Raw genomic sequence first — 15224 nt, 5'->3', positions numbered from 1 at the left:
CAAACACTTGGAAGACACAAAATAAAAGCATAGAAAAATAATAAGAGAATGTAAAATCTAAGACCAACAATTACAAAGAATCAATAATAACAAATGAAGAAAGAAGCAATAAACATGAAATACCTCAAATTGCATTAAAAGGAAATTGAATCTAACATGAAAAGTTTATAAACTAAATTGGGAAAATAAAGAAATCAACAAGAGAAGATAAACTAAGATGCTACAATAATAGAATGTAGAAGATAAACTAAATTAAAGCAAGATAGAAATCTGAATTGGAGAAGAAATAAAACTAAAAACCCTAAAACTTAGAGAGAGGAGAGAGCCTTTCTCTCTAGAAAACTACATCTAAAACCTAAAATTGTGAATGAATGAAAAGTGAATGATTCCCCCCATTCATCCCACTTTGCAGCCTCTAATATTCATTTTCGGCCTTGAAACTGGGTCCAAATCAGCCCAGAAATCGCCCGCAGCGAATTCTGTTAATTGCAGCACGTGACGCTTGTCATGCGTATGCGTCAGCCATGCATACACGTCGCTTGACTTTTCACTGGCCACACGTAGGCGTCAGCCACGCGTGCGCATCATTTGTCTGCTGCACCAGTCACGCGTACGCATCGTCCATGCTTGCGCGTTGCTACCAAATTCTGAAATACTTGATTTCTTGTGTTCCTTCCACTTTTGCATGCTTCTTTTCCATATTCTAAGCCATTCCTGCCGTATAAACCCTGAAAACACTTAACAAACATATCAGGACATCGAATGGTAATAACAGAGGATTAAAAATTAGCAATTTTAAAGCCAAAGAAGCATATTTTCAATTGTAGCACAAATTCGGAAGGATTTATAAAACCGTACAATTTATATGAATAAGTGTAGGAATAGTTGATAAAATCCACTCAATTCAGTACAAAATAAATCATAAAATAATGGCTCATCAACAAGGTCAGATCTTTCAGATCGGAGAATGATGCTCAGGAGCTTTTTCTTTCTTGTTCCTTGAGGTAGATTTTCCACCTTTTGGAGCCATGGAGAGTGAACAAGTGAAAAAGAAAAGCGTTCCCACACCAAACTTAAAAGCTTTGCTCATCCCGAGCAAAAAAGAGGAAGTAGAGGGAGGAGTATGTCTGAGAACTGGGGCGTGGGAGAAAGGGAAAGTTTTGAATAGTATATATAGGGTGGGAGGGTGGGGGTTTCGAATTCTCACTTGAAAGAGAGAGAATGGGAGATAATGATGTTAAGACTTAAAAGATAAGATTAAAAATAAAGAAAGATATGATTTTAAAATCTTTTAAGCTATTAAAGATTTGAAAAAGATTTGAAAAAGCATTGAAGTTATGAAAGATAAGATTTGTTTAAAAAGATTTGAAAGGGATTCGATATGAAAGATAAGATTTGTTTAAAAAGATTTGAATAGGATGTGGCTGGTTTTGTAAAATATGAATTAAAAGTAAAGAAAATATGATATGGGGAGATGATTGATGAAAAGATAAGATCTTGAAAAGATTTGTTTTGAACAAGTAAACCCTTTTTTCCCTTTGTCCATTCGAGTATGGCCTCCTTGATGCATTCGCATTGTAGCTAGATTAGCTAGTTAGTTTAGTCAATTTTTGTTCAATTTCATGCATATTACTAAAATAAACAAGCACTTAGATGGATTCTCTCATCATACTTTGATAGATTAAGGACTAAATGAATTTTGATCAATTTCATGCAAACAATTGAAGAAAAGTATGAATGAGTGAGTTATCTAATGTTAGTTGCTCAAGAGATAGAGCTTTGATGTATTGCTATTCTATTTTGTGATCATAACAGGGGAAAAGAGAACTAAATGTCCTTCAAAGAACACCTCATAGTCAATAGTGCTACGCTCACTTAAGCTTGAAGAACGCTACGTTCCCCCGCAGCATGACTCTTGGCGCTACGCTCTCTTTCAAAGAGCGCTGCGTTCTTCACCCAAGAAATTTTTGCAAGTGACGCTTATGTGTGGGTGACGCGTACGCGTGGAAGTGGTAATTTTTGGAAGACCACGCATACGCGTGGATGATGCGTACGTGTGGAGATGAGCAGCGTTCTTCAACCAAGAGTGCTACGTTCTCCACCCAAGAGCACCTGCGATACTTTTAAAAGTGGGATTGAAGATTTACCATTAACGCGTGAGTGACACGTACGTGTTAAAGTGACATTTGTGAAGAAGCACGCGAATGCGTGGACAAAGCAGTAGCGTAGAAGTGGTTTTCTGAGGCCACGCGTACACGTGGATGACACGTACGCGTGGGAGAGCGCTCTTGACGTGAACGCTACGCTCTCCTAGAGAGCGCACTGAAGATGACGCATATGCGTGACAAGGACTGAAGAGAGTAACGCGTGCGCGTCACGAGTGCCTAAAGGTTGAACGATGCGTACGCGTGGGTGCATGAGCGCTCTGCTCTCCTTAAAAGCGCTACGTTCTCCTGGAGCAGATGATTCCACCAACCAAAAAAAAAGCCCACTTGAAGCAACTGGCAAGTACACTTGAAGAAGTGACTGAACCAGTATAAATAGAGGACACCTGGAATCATTGAGGACTTTTTCTAGATCTTCTTTTTCAGCTTCTCTTTCTTTTAGATATTTTTTTTTTGTAATTTTGCATTTTGGAGTTTGACTTTCTGGACTTTTCTGTATTTTTCTGTTTTCTATTTGAATTGAGCAATGATGAACTAAACCCCAATTTCATTAGGGGGAGGAGCTCTATTGTAATCAAAATGAATCAATGAAATTCTTCTTCTTCTCAATTCATTTGAGTAGCTATAGGATAACTTCTGTTTTGATTGTGAATTATTCACTCCGGAAGGGGGTTTAATTCAACTGAATGCTTGTGTGAGCCTTGGAAGGGGAATCACTTGAATTAGAATTGGAGCTCTATCCTTCACAATTCTCTTAACCAACACCATTCGGTAGGAATTGAGGTTTTGAGAGTTTGTGTGGCTTATGGATAAGAGAATGTGCTCTAACTCTTCTCATGATAATTAGATCAAGGAATTGGCAAGATTGATTGTGATTAGAAAGATTGGATTGCCAAGAAATCGGGATCTAATCAATTTCAATCTGCCATAGATTGACTCATATGATTGAGAAAGGAGTTGAGACCAATTTGATTCATGATGGATTATGGTATCTCCAATCCCTGATGAATCATTTTCTTTGAATTTCTTCAATTTAGATCTTTCTGCATTCACTTTAATTGAAAATTTTTCACTACTATTTTAATTCCCAGACCCAATTCCTTTTATAATTCATGCAATTTAAGTTTCACTGTAATTTAGATTTTGTAATTTTACTTTTTTGCACTTTATGATTCAAGTTATTTATATTTCTTGCAATCTAAGATTCAGTTCTTTTACTTTCTTGCTCTTTAAGTTTCACTCATTTAAGTTTCTTGCCATTTAAGTTTCAAGCAATTTACATTTAGCACTTTAGATTTCCTGTAATTTACTTACTGTTGATCTAATTTCATTCAAATCATCACTTGTTAGCTTGACTAGACTCATCACCATACTAACATTGCTTGATCATCAATCCCTATGGGATCGACCTCACATTTGTGAGTTTTACTACTTAATGCGACCCGGTATACTTGCCGGTTAGTTTGTGCGAATTCAATTTTTTGCCATCAAGTTTTTGGCGCTGTTTTCGGGGATTGGTAAAGATTAACAATGATTAAGTTAGTGGTAGTCTAGATTAGGCATTTTTCTTCTATTTTGTTTAAAGTACATTAACTGTTCGACACTTTGTGTCATCTAACCCCTAACAATACTTTGTCATCAGAGTGTACACTTTTCACTTGGTTTGTTTGTGATTGTGCATGCTAGGAGGAAGGAGAGGAGCATCTACTTCTTTTGATTCTGAACCTGAAAGAACCTTCTTGAGACTTAGGAGAGAAGCAAGAGGGAAGGGGGTAATTGGTGAAGAGAACTCAGAAGAAGAAGATCAAGTCATGGAGGACAATCTGCATAACCCTCCTGAGGATGTTGCTAACAATAATAGACCACCTAGAAGGGTGCTAGCTTCATACACCATTCCTAATGCAAGGAACCGTGGGAGCAGTATACTCACTCCAAATGTCCATGCCAATAACTTTGAGTTGAAGCCTCAACTTATCACTTTGGTGCAGAACAATTGCTCTTATGGAGGGGGTTCTCTTGAAGACCCAAATCAACACTTATCTATCTTCCTGAGGATATATGAAATAATCAAGACAAATAGTGTGCATCCAGATATCTACAAGTTGCTGTTATTTCCATTCTCTTTGAGGGATAAAGCATCTCAATGGCTGGAGACATTCCCCAAAGAAATCATCAATAACTGGGATGATTTGGTTAGCAAATTCCTAGCTAAATTCTACCCACCTCAGAGACTCATCAGGCTGAAAACAGAAGTGCAAACGTTCACTCAAATGGATGGAGAATGACTTTATGAGGCCTAAGAGAGATACAAAGCCTTGATAAGGAAATGCCCACCTGACATGTTCAGTGAGTGGGTGAGAACTTCTATGAGGGCTTAACTCTAAAAGTCAAAAGACTTTGGATTACTCTGCAGGAGGCTCACTTCAGCTAATGAAAACAGTAGAAGAAGCTCAGAATCTCATAGATACTGTTGCCAACAATCAATACTTCTATTCTCAACAAAGGCAATGCCAACTAACTCCAACTCCAAAGAAGGGTGTATTGGAGCTTGAAGGTGTGGACACTATCTTGGCATAGAACAAATTGATGCACCAACAAATCCAACAGCAAATGGAAATGATGGTGAAGAGAATAGATGGTCTTCAACTAGCTACAGTGAGCACTGCAAACCAACCACCAGTTGTGTGGGGACAAAATAAAGAGAGCTATGAAAAACAGTAACCTGAACAAGTTCAGTATATGTACAACCAAGGTTTTGGGCCAAATGATTTCCATGGGGACACTTACAACCCCTCTTGGAGAAATCACCCCAATCTGAAGTGGGGAGAGAACCAGAATTCTTGGCAGAGGAACCACAACTCCAACAATTTTCGCAACACAAACAACCAAAATCATTCATCCAATAATACGAACAAATACAAAAAACCCACAAAATACATATCATCAACCCCACAACAACTCACAAGCCCACCAGAATAACTTCTCCACACCTATATTCTACCCACAAAATACCCCTGCAAATAACTCAAACAACTTCCAACAACAACCACCTCATTCACATAACCATAACCAAATCCAGAATCTCAGAGAATCTCTAGCCTAGAGATAATGATGGAGAAACTTATCAAAAATCAGGAGATGGCCAGACAATATCAAGCCATGGCAAGCAAAAACCAAGAGGCCTTAATCAGAAACCTTGAAAGACAAATGAGGTAAATGGCTAAACAAATTTTAGAGATAGGTGAGAAGCGAGCAAATGCTTTCCCTAGTGACACTGAAAACAACCCACAAGACACAGGAAAAGCCATCAAATGGGAGGAGTGCAAAGCAATCACTTTGAGAAGTGGAAAAAAGGTGGAGAAAAAAGCTATCACCCAGGAAGAACACAGCAGAGAAAGCTCAAAAGAAGAAGTGAAGGAACAAAAGCAGGAGCAAGAAACTTCTACATAGAATGATAAGTCAACCAAGAAGGAGGCAGTAAAAGCATACCAACCAATGTTACATACCCTTAAATGTTCAAGGGAGAAAACAAAGAGAAGCAATACTCCAAATTCCTGGAGATATTCAAGACACTGCATATCAATATCCCTTTCATAGAAGCACTTGAACAGGTGCCACTATATGCTAAGTTCATGAAAGAATTGTTGACAAAGAAAAGATCCTTGAAAGAAGGACAAATGGTTGTTATGACCAGGGAGTGTAGCGCCATCATCCAGAGAGAATTGCCAAGAAAAAGGAAGGAGCCAGGGAGTTTCATATCCCCTGCACCATAGGCAACATGATAATTGAGAGAGCATTTTGTGACCTTAGTGCAAGCATCAATCTGATGCCTCTATTCTTGATGAAGAAGCTTCAAATTCATGAATTGAAACCACACAAATAGCTATCCAAATGGCAGAGAAATCCATTAAGCAAGCACTTGGGGTTGTGGAGAATGTATCGGTAAAGGTGGGAAAATTTTTCCTCCCAGCTAACTTCGTCATGCTAGACATGGAGGTAGATTACAACACTCCCATCATTCTAGGAAGACCCTTCTTAGCTACGGGCAGAGCATTGATAGATGTTAAAAAAGGAGAATTGATGCTAAGAGTGCACAAATAGCATATAGTGTTTCATGTCTTCAAGAGTTTGCAAGATCCCAATCAAGAAGAAGAGTGTATGAAGATTTATCCGAGAGATCCAAACTTGAAAGAAGCACCTGATGAGACACTCCCAATGCACTTAAGCTCATGCTGGAAAGGAAGGGAAGAGGTAGAAGTGTGGCAACAAACTCAAGGAGCTGAGAAGGAACTACAACCAAGGTCTCCATATGAGATCCTCAGGAAGAAACTTCCAAAATTTGAGATCCCAAAACATGAGCTACCTCCTAGAAAAGTAAAGAATCCCAAGAAAAAAGTACCAAGAGGGTGGAGAAACAAAAAAATTTTTACTGAAGGCTTTATACCAGGGGATAAAGTGATGCTAGCTTACCAACCAATGGAAACATCTCCACATTTATCTGGATACGACACAGTGAATAAAATTCTCTCACTTGAACATGTGGAAATTATCAAGAATGATACTGGAGGAAAGCTCATGGTGAGAGGGGAAGGGATGAGGCACTATGTTCATCATCCTCCATAACAAGGGACAAAGCTAGTGACGATAAAAGAGCGCTTGTTGGGAGGCAACCCAACCTTAGGTAACTCTTTCATACTCTTCTCAGAATAAATGGTTAGCTCAATTTTTGTGTATTGTAAGGAATTAAGTTTGGTGTTTGGTACACAGAATCGTTATCTCACACTTTTCTCACAACTCCGTGCAACTAACCAGCAAGTGCACTGGGTCGTCCAAGTAATACCTTACGTGAGTAAGGGTCGATCCCACGGAGATTGTCGGCTTGATGCAAGCTATGGTCATCTTGTAAATCTCAGTCAGGCAGATTCAAATGGTTATGAGGTGTTGATGATTAAAAGATAAATAAAACATAAAATAAAATAAAGTTACTTATGTAATTCATTGGTGAGAATTTCAAATAAGCGTCTGGAGATGCTTTGTTGCTTCTGAACCTCTGTTTTCCTATTGCCTTCTTCCAACCATGCGTGCTTCCTTCCATGGTAAGCTGTAAGATCATCTCAGTGAAAATGGTCCTCTACGATTTCTGCACGGCTAATCAACTGTCGGATTTCTCGTCTCGGATAAAAAATACCAAGTACAGCTACCGCATGGCTAATCATCTGTCGGTTCTCGCTAGCGTCGGAATAGAATCCATTGATCCTTTTGAACACTGTCACTGCGCCCAACATTCGCAGGTTTGAAGCTCGTTACAGTCATCCCTTTCCGGATCCTACTCGGAATACCACAGACAAGGTTTAGACTTTTCGGATCCCAGGAATGCTGCCAATGATTCTAGCCTATACCACGAAGATACTAATATCACGGACTCGATCCGTGTATTAGATACCCAAGAGAATATACTCCGGATGTCGTCCAATGTCTACCTTGAACATCATGTAGACCGCTTTGTGGTTGTCAGGCACGCGATCTTGGCTAAGCGAGTAACGAAGGTTGGTTAATTGTCATGGATCACCTCTTCATTCTGACTTAACTGAATTAAGTACGAGAGTATATCTTGGAGAAGAAGTAGGCGTGAATTGAAAGAAAAACAATAGTACTTGCATTAATTCATGAAGAACAGCAGAGCTCCACACCTTAATCTATGGGGTGTAGAAACTCCACCGTAGAAAATACATAAGTGAAAAAGGTCTAGGCATGACCGTGAGGCCAACCACCAAAACGTGAACAATAGATGATAAAAACTGTCCACAGATAAAAACTCTAAAAGTAGTTTTTATACTAGACTTGTAGCCTAGGGTTATATAAAATGAGTAACTAAGTGCAGATAATGCAAAAATCCACTTCTGGGACCCACTTGGTATGTGCTTGGGCTGAGCATTGAAGCTTTTTCGTGCATAGGCTGTTCCAGGAGTTAAACGCCAGCTTTGGTGCCAGTTTGGGCGTTTAACTCCAATTCTGGTGCCAGTTTGGGCATTTTACGCCAAGATATTTTAGGCTGTCTTTGAACGCCAGTTTGGACCATCAAATCTCGGGCAAAGTATGAGCTATTATATATTGTTGGAAAGCCCAGGATGTCTACTTTCCAACGCAATTAAGACGGCACCAATTGGGCTTATCTAGCTACAGAAAATCTACTTCGAGTGCAGGAGGGTTAGAATCCAACAGCATCTGCAGTCCTTTTTCAGCCTCTGAATCAGATTTTTGCTCAAGTCCCTCAATTTCAGCCAAAAAATACCTGAAATCACAGAAAAACATACAAACTCATAGTAAAGTCAAGAAATGTGATTTTTAAATAAAAACTAATAAAAATATAATAAAAAGTAGCTAAATCATACTAAAAACTATGTAAAAACAATGCCAAAAAGAGTATAAATTATCCGCTCATCACAATACCAAACTTAAATTGTTGCTTGTTCCCAAGCAACTGAAAACAAAGTAGGATAAAAAGAAGAGAATATACAATAAATCTCAAACTTATCAATGAATTTAGTTCCAATTAGATGAGCGGGGCTAGTAGCCTTTTTGCTTCTGAACAGTTTTGGCATCTCTCTTTATCCTTTGAAGTTCAGAATGATTGACATCCATAGGAACTTAGAATTCAGATAGTGTTATTGATTCTCTTAGTTCAGTATGTTGATTCTTGAACACAGCTACTTTATGAGTCTTGGCCGTGACCCTAAGTATTTTGTTTTCCAGTATTACCACCGGATACATAAATGCCACAGACACAAAACTGGGTGAACCTTTTCAGATTGTGACTTAGCTTTGCTAGAGTCCCCAGTTAGAGGTGTCCAGAGCTCTTAAGCACACCCTTTTTGCTTTGGACCACGACTTTAACCGCTCAGTCTCAAGCTTTTCACTTGACACCTTCACGCCACAAGCACATGGTTACGGACAGCTTGATTTAGCCGCTTAGGCCAGGATTTTATTCCTTTGGGCCCTCCTATCCATTAATGCTCAAAGCCTTGGATCCTTTTTACCTTTGCCTTTTGGTTTAAAGGGTTACTGGCTTTTTCTGCTTGCTTTTTCTTTTTTCTTTCTTTTTTTTCGCCACTTTTTTTTCTTTTCTCTTTTTTTTTCTGCAAGCTTTGTATTCACTGCTTTTTCTTGCTTCAAGAATTAATTTTATAATTTTTCAGATTATCAATAACATTTCTCCTTTTTTATTATTCTTTCAAGAGCCAACAGTTTTAACATTCATAAATAGCAAATTCAAAAATATGCACTGTTCAAGCATTCATTCAGCAAACAAAGTATTGCCACCAGATCAAAATAATTAAACTAATTTCAAGATAGAATTCGAAATTCATGTACTTCTAGTTCTTTTGCAATTAAAAACATTTTTCATTTAAGAAAGGTGAAGGATTCATTGGACATTCATAGCTTTAAGACATAGACACTAGACACTAATGATCATGTAATAAAGACACAAACATAGACAAAACATAAAGCATAATTTTTGAAAAACAGAAGAATAAGAACAAGGAAATTAAAGAATGGGTCCACCTTAGTGATGGCGGCTAGTTCTTCCTCTTGAAGATCTTATGGAGTGCTTGAGCTCCTCAATGTCTCTTCCTTGCTTTTGTTACTCCTCCCTCATGGCTCTTTGGTCTTCTCTAATTTCATGGAGGAGGATGGAATGCTCTTGGTGCTCTATCCTTAGTTGCCCCATGTTGGAATTCAATTCTCCTAAGGAGGTGTTGATTTGCTCCCAATAGTTTTGTGGAGGAAAGTGCATCCCTTGAGGCATCTCAGGGATTTCATGATGAGGAACTTCCTCATGCTCTTGTTGAGGTCCTTGAGTGGGCTCTCTTGTTTGCTCCATCCTTTTCTTAGTGATGGGCTTGTCTCCTTCAATGAGGATGTCTTCCTCTATGATAATTCCAGCTGAATTGCATAGGGTACAAATGAGATGAGGAAAGGCTAACCTTGCCAAAGTAGAGGGCTTGTCCGCCACCTTGTAGAGTTCTAGGGATATGATCTCATGAACTTCTACTTCCTCTCCATTCATGATGCTATGGATCATGATGGCCCGGTCTATTGTGACTTCAGACCGGTTGTTAGTAGGAATGATAGAGCGTTGGATGAACTCCAACCATCCCCTAGCCACGGATTTAAGGTCAAGCCTTCTTAGTTGAACCGGCTTGCCTCTTGAGTCTCTTTTCCATTGAGTTCCTTCTACATAGATGTCCATAAGGACTTGGTCCAACCTTTGATCAAAGTTGACCCTTCTAGTGAAAGGGTGAGGATCTCCTTGCATCATTGGCAAGTTGAATGCCAACCTCACATTTTCTGGACTTAAATCCACGTAATTCCCCCGAACCATTGTGAGCCAATTCTTTGGGTTCGGGTTCATACTTTGATCATGGTTCCTAGTGATCCATGCATTAGCATAGAACTCTTAAACCATTAAGATTCTGACTTGTTGAATGGGGTTGGTGAGAGTTTTCCAACCTCTTCTTTGAATCTCATGTCGGATCTCTAGATATTCACTCTTTTTGAGCTTGAAGAGGACCTCGGGGATCACCTTTTTCTTGGCCACAACTTCATAAAAGTGGTCTTGATGGACCTTTGAGATGAATCTCTCCATCTCCCATGACTCGGAGGTGGAAGCTATTGCCTTCCCTTTTCTCTTTCTAGAGGTTTCTCTAGCCTTAGGTGCCATTGATGGTTATGGAAAACTAAAAAAAAAAGCTTAGCTTTTCCCACACCAAACTTAGAAGTGTTGCTCGTCCTCGAGCAAAAGAAGAAAGAAATGAGTAGAAGAAGAAAAAATAGAGGAGATGAAGGGAGGTGAGTGGTTCAGCCAAGGGGGAAAGAAGTGTGTGTGTGATGTGTGAAAGTGGAGGTAGTGAGGAGGGGTATTTATAGGGTAGGAGAGAGAGGGAATTCGTGTGAGAATGGGTGGATTTGGGAGGGAAATGGTTTGAATTTGAATGGTGAGGTAGGTGGGCTTTTATGATGCATGGATGTGAGTGATGAAAAGATTATGGAGAAGAGGGTAAGATTTGATAGGTGAAGGGTATTTGGGGAAGAGTGTTATGGAAAGGTGTGAAGAGGAGAGAAGAAGAGCTGGGGTAGGTGAGGATCCTGTGGGGTCCACGATCCTGAGGTGTCAAGAAATTCTACTTCCTGCACCATTCTGGCATTCAAACGCCCACTGTGTGCCAATCCTGGCGTTAAACGCTAGTCTGCTGCCCATTTCTGGCGTTTAACGCCAGCCAGACACCAGACAGCTCTTTCTGGCGTTAAACGCCTAGAGTGCTGCCCATTCTGGCGTTTAACACCCAGAATGCTGCCAGGCTGGGCGTTAAACGCCCATTCTGCTATCTTTACTGGCGTTTAAATGCCAGTAAGCCTGTCCTCCAGGGTATGCTATTTTTGATGCTGTTTTTCATTTTGTTTTTGATTTTTCAGTTCTTTTTGTGACTTCACATGATCATCAACCTAAAGAAAACATAAAATAACAATGAAAAAATAAATAAATATAATTAAATAACATTGGGTTGCCTCCCAACAAGCGCTTCTTTAATGTCAATAGCTTGACAGTAAGCTCTTGGAGAGCTTCACAGAGACTCAGAGCTTGATGTTGGCTTCCCAACACTAAACTTAGAAGTTGAGTGTGGGGGCTCTGTTTGACTCTGTATTGAGAGAAGCTTTTCATGCTTCCTCTCCATGGTTACAGAAGAAGATCCTTGAGCCTTAAACACAAGGTAGTCCTCATTTAATTTAAGGACTAACTCTCCTATGTCCACATCAATCACAGCTCTTGCTGTGGCTAGGAAGGGTCTTCCAAGGATGATGGATTCATCCTCATCCTTCCCAGTGTCTAGGATTATGAAATCAGCAGGGATGTAAAAGCCTTCAACCTTCACTAAGACATCCTCTACAAGTCCATAAGCCTATTTTCTTGAATTGTCTGCCATCTCTAGTGAGATTCTAGCAGCTTGTACCTCAAAGATCCCTATTTTCTCCATTACAGAGAGTGGCATGAAGTTTATACTTGAACCAGGGTCACACAGAGCCTTTTTAAAGGTCATGGTGCCTATGATGCAAGGTATTAAGAACTTTCCGGGATCCGGTTTCTTCTGAGGTAATTTCTGTTGAACCAAGGCATTCAGTTCATTAATGAGCAATGGAGGTTCATCCTCTCAAGTCTCATTACCAAATAACTTGGCATTCAGCTTCATGATTGCTCCTAGATACTGAGCAACTTGCTCTTCAATAATATCTTCATCCTCTTCAAAGGAAGAATACTCATCAGAGCTTATGAATGGCAATAGTAAGTTCAGTGGAATCTCTATGGTCTCTATATGAGCCTCAGATTCCTTTGGTTTCTCAGGAAGGAACTCCTTAGTGGTCAGTGGACGTCCATTGAGGTCTTCCTCAGTGGAAATCACTGCCTTTCCCTCCTCTACAGGTTTGGCCATGTTGGACGTGTTTATGGCCTTGCACTCTCTTTTTGGATTCTCTTCTGTATTGCTTAGAAGAGTACTAGGAAGGATTTCAGTAATTCTTTTACTCAGTTGACCCACTTGTGCCTCCAAATTTCTAATGGAGGAACTTGTTTCAGTCATGAAATTGTGAGTGGTCTTACTTAGATCAGATATTATGGTTACTAAGTCAGAGAGGCTCTGCTTAGAATTCTCTGTCTGTTGCTCAGAAGATGATGGAAAAGCTTTCTATTGCCAAACCTATTTCTTCCACCATTATTATTGAAGCCTTTATTAGTTTTCTGTTGATCCTTCTATGAGAAATTTAGATGATTCCTCAATGAAGGATTATAGGTGTTTTCATAGGATTCTCCCATGTAATTCACCTCTTCCATTGCAGGGTTCTCAGGGTCATAAGCTTCTCCTTTAGGGGAGGCTTCTTTAGTACTGCCTGATGCAGCTTGCATTTCAGTCAGACTCTGAGAAATCATATTGACTTGCTGAGTCAATATTTTGTTCTAAGCTAATATGGCATTCAGAGTATCAATCTCAAGAACTCCTTTCTTCTGAGTTGTCTCATTATTCACAGGATTTATTTTAGAAGTATACATGAATTGGTTATTTGCAACCATTTCAATGAGTTCCTGAGCTTCTGCAGGCGTCTTCCTCAGATGAAGAGATCTACCAGTAGAGTGATCCAATGACATCTTGGACAATTCAGATAGACCATCATAGAATATACATAGGATGCTCCATTCTGAAAGCATGTCAGAAGGACACCTTCTGATCAATTTCTTGTATCTTTTCCAAGCTTCATAAAGGGATTCACCTTTCTTCTGTCTGAAGGTTTGGACTTCCACTCTAAGATTGCTCAATTTTTGAGGTGGAAAGAATTTGGCCAAGAAAGTATTGACCAACTTTTCCCAAGAGTTCAGGCTTTCTTTAGGTTGTGAGTCCAACCATGTCCTAGCTCTGTCTCTTACAGCAAAGGGAAAAAGCATAAGTCTGTAGACCTCAGCATTAACCCCATTGGTCTTAACAGTGTCACAGATTTGCAAGAATTTAGCTAAGAACTGATGAAGATCTTCCAATGGAAGTCTGTGAAACTTGCAATTCTGCTGCATTAGTGAAACTAATTGAGGCTTAAGCTCAAAGTTGTTTGCTCTAATTGCAGGAATTGAGATGCTTCTTCCATAGAAGTCAGAAGTGGGTGCAGTAAAGTCACCAAGCATCTTCCTTGCATCTCCACCATTGTTATTGTGTTCGGCCATCTCTTCTTCTTTTTCAAAAAAATTTGTCAGGTCCTCTCCAGAGTATTGTGCTTTAGCTTCTCTTAGTTTCCTCTTTAGAGTTCTTTCAAGTTCAGGATCAGCTTCAACAAGAATGTTCTTATCCTTGCTCCTGCTCATATGAAAAATAAGAGAACAGAAAAGAATAAAAATCCTCTATGTCACAGTATAGAGATTCCTTTCTGTGAGTAGAAGAATAGAAGAAATAGAATGAAGAAGGGAGAAGAAGGAGAATTCGAACATAGAGAGAGGGAGAGGGTTCGAATTATAAGAAGAAGAGAAGTGTTAGTAAATAAATAAATAGATAGAAAGAGATGAGAGAGAGAAGAAATTCGAATATTAGTTTAAAATAAAATTATTCTTGTTTTTATTTTAATTATTAGTTAGAATTCGAAAATTAAAAAGAGAAATAAAATAAAATTAGAATTTAAAACAATTAGTTAATTAAAAAGAATTTTGAAAAAGAGGTTAGTGATTTTCGAAAATAAGAGAGAGAGAAAAGTAGTTAGGTGGTTTTGACAAGGATAAGAAATAGTAAACTTTTTTTAAAATCAAACAAAAAGTCAAGTAGTTAATTCAAAAAGATTTGAAAATAAATTTTGAAAAGATAAGAAGTTTGAAAAAGATTTTGAAATTAAGTTTTGAAAAAGATACGATTGAAATTTATTTTGAAAAAGATTTGAAAAGGTAGAATTTTTAATTTGAAATTTTGACTTGACTAAAAAGAAACAATTGAATTTTAAAATATTTTTGACCAAATCAAACCAAAATTTCAAAATTTATTAGTAAAATAAGGGAAATATATTTTTTTGATTTTTTTGAATTAATGAAGGAAGAGAAAAACAACAAAATGACACAAAATATAAAAATTTAAGATCAAAACAACTAATGCATGCAAGAACACTTTGAATGTCAAGATGAACACCAAGAACACTTTGAAGATCATGATGAACATCAAGAACATATTTTTTAAAATTTTTAAGAAAAGAAACACATGCAAGACACCAAACTTAGAAATTTTTAATGTTTAGACACTAAGAATTCGAAAATGCACAAGAAAAATAAGAAAAGACACAAAACAAGAAAATTTAAAGATCAAACAAGGAAAATCATCAAGAACAACTTGAAGATCAAAGAAGAACACAATGCATGAATTTTCGAAAATTTAAGAGAGATTAAAGCATGCAATTGACACCAAACTTAAAATTTGACACAAGACTCAAACAAGAAACACAAAATTTTTGGTTTTTATGGTTTTATTAATTTTTTTTTGTATTTTT

Source organism: Arachis ipaensis, chromosome B09, assembly GCF_000816755.2.
Source record: "Arachis ipaensis cultivar K30076 chromosome B09, Araip1.1, whole genome shotgun sequence".
NCBI lineage: Eukaryota > Viridiplantae > Streptophyta > Magnoliopsida > Fabales > Fabaceae > Arachis > Arachis ipaensis.
The sequence above is the reverse complement of the archived record's forward strand: the minus strand, read 5'-3'. Positions refer to the sequence as shown.